Source organism: Brassica oleracea, chromosome C6 (genome assembly GCF_000695525.1).
Source record: "Brassica oleracea var. oleracea cultivar TO1000 chromosome C6, BOL, whole genome shotgun sequence".
Taxonomy (NCBI): Eukaryota; Viridiplantae; Streptophyta; class Magnoliopsida; order Brassicales; family Brassicaceae; genus Brassica; species Brassica oleracea.
The window spans coordinates 36,312,585-36,315,468 of NC_027753.1; positions in this window are offsets into that span (position 1 = coordinate 36,312,585).

The window sequence follows — 2,884 nt, forward strand, 5'->3', positions numbered from 1 at the left end:
TCAGTCCCATGGTCGTGAGATCCCTCGGTCTGGACACTGATCCCTTCCGTCCCAAGATGGACGATGAGGATGCCCTTGGTCCCGAAATGCCATATCTAAGTGCCATAGGAGCTTTAATGCACTTGGCAACTCACACGCGGCCTGATATATCCTTTGTCGTGAACCTACTATCTAGGTTTAGCTCCTGTCCGACCCAGAGGCACTGGAACGGGATTAAACATGTTCTTTGTTACCTGCAAGGAACGAAAGACTTGAGTCTGTTTTATACTAACCATAACAAAGATGATTTAATTGGCTTTGCTGATGCTGGTTATTTATCAGATCCACATCAAGCTCGATCACAGACATGATATGTCTTTACAAATGGAGGTACGGCCATATCATGGCGTTCCATGAAATAAACCATCGCGGCCACATCGTCTAATCACTCGGAAATATTGGCCATTCATGAGGCCAGCCGCGAGGTCGTCTGGTTGAGATCGATGACCCAACATGTCCGATCAGATTGTGGGATGGTCAAGTGCAAAGAACCGACTGTGATGTTCGAGGACAATGCAGCTTGCATTGCTCAGCTCAAAGAAGGCTATATCAAAGGGGACAGGACAAAACATATTTTGCCTAAGTTCTTCACGATTTACAAAAGGCCGGAGAGGTCAAAGTGGTCCAAGTACGATCCAGTGAAAATTCGGCCTATCTATTCACTAAGGCACTTCCGACCTGCACGTTCAGGAAGCTCACGCATCAGATTGGGATGCTTAGGCTGAAAGACCTCCACTGAGGTTCACATCAGGGGGAGTAGTGCGTGTTGTACTCCTTTTCCTTCATCATGGTTTTGTCCCAATAGGTTTTCTTGATAAGGTTTTAATGAGGCAACATTAAGCGTATTATAACCCCTGTATGGTTATAGCATCCAAGGGGAAGTGTTATAAATCAATTGATGGATGTCCATAACCGGCCCGGTCTATAACCGGCCCATACACTTAGAGAGAGAGAGAGGCGGCCACGACATAGAGAGAGAGGCGGCCACGACATAGAGAGAGAGGCGGCCACGGCATAGAGAGAGAGAGAGGCAACTTACTTTAGTTAGAGAAAAAGAAACTCTATTTCTTTTTCCCTTTATGTTTATGATTTGTAATCTTTCCATATTATGTCTTTCCATTTATCTCTTTGTAAACTCCCATATATAAGGGCACCTTATGTTATGATTAATAATATACAGAAACTTACAGCTCTAAATCCTAAGTTTCACAACAATAGACTTATTATTATAACCAACTTTCTTGAGCATAGTAATTTAAGGAAAGTGTAAGCATGCAAAATGAGATAGGAATAAGGATTGTATTATACTAAAACTTGGGTTGAGTTCTTAATCAAGCACCTAACCTTCATTTTGGGTAATGAAATAAAGCTTAAGTGCAAGTCAAGCATAGTGTTATGCCTTCATTGTCCTTTGAACAACCAAAACATAATAATTGATACTTCGTCGTTTTCTTAATTTATTTTTGTTGTTAACAATTTATTAAACTTTTAATTCTATGTCTATAGGCTTTGAGTCCTTAACTGATTCATGAGAACTTGGACACGTGGGTATTGGAGCACTCATCCCCCAGGGACCAAAATCAAAAGTGATCTACCTTTCTTTGGACCAAATTCATAAGATACAAAGAGAAAGCTGGTAGTATTATCGAAGTCATAAAAAAGAAAAGCTGGACAAGAGCAACTAAGAAATATCAACCACAAAGTGGTAGTCTAGTGGTAGATAGATCTTAGAATTGCTAAGTAACCTAAATTCGAATGCATTACAATACATTTTACCTTATGACTACGCGGATATAGATTTATTCTAGAGTCTATTTGAATAACTGAAGTAAGAGTCCATCTGTATACCGCATCACTTTTTTATGGATCTGAGATTACCAAAGGTTTACAAAAAACGTAGTAATAATCAAAACCTTAATTTTATATTGTCTCACTAAGTGATGAGTAGGTGAAGCATTCTACAATATTGCTTTCGCTTCCAAAGGCGTATGTATGTTTTAGTCGTTAAGAACATAACTCTTGTCGCGTTGGTTTAAATTTGCGTGTCTCCATCTTTATAAGAGCACTGTCTGGTGATTTTACCAAAGCCAAGAAAGCAAGATAATTGATGCTCCATGTTGATATATTATATAGTCAAACGAGTAACTCGCTGGGTGTAGATAGAAGCGGGGTTCAGCCTTTGAGACACGTTGACTCTTCTCTCGATCTGCATTTAATCAGCAACACACCACATGCTATCTTTGGATCACTCTCCCTTCGTGCTGCCAGAGTCGCTGGTTTCCTTCCTTCATCCCTCTTTACATTTTTCAGGCCTGGCCATCTTTTCAAGTATGAACCATAGAAGAAACAGAACATGTAATCCTTTAAGACAGACTTTGTTTAATTTGTAGAACAAATTGTAATTGCGCATTAAACATTACTATTTTATTTTGGCAACGAACTGATCGAAACTCTGAAAAATAGAAGAGGGTGAAGAAAGACATAGTATATCTGAATGAGAAGAATATATGTGTGTGATCTCGCTAAACCGTCAAATTGTATAGAAACTCTCAGAAGAATAAATTTGAAGTAAACCGACTAAACCGAAACTCAAGTGGCAATTGCTAATTGATCCAGGCGCAGGCTTTCTCTCGCAACCAAGCGAACTCCACACGCACTTATCTCGCCCGGTGGATACTCAAACTCCTCGGCAACGCGAAGATGTGATTCGAATTGCAACTCGTCGATTTCTTCGTCGTCGATGCTGCTTGGGACTTGGATAACGATCAGGTGATGCGAAGTAACATCTATCTCCGACGAACGGTTTAGATCTGGTTTGAGGCTAACCCGAAACACCCCCCCCCCC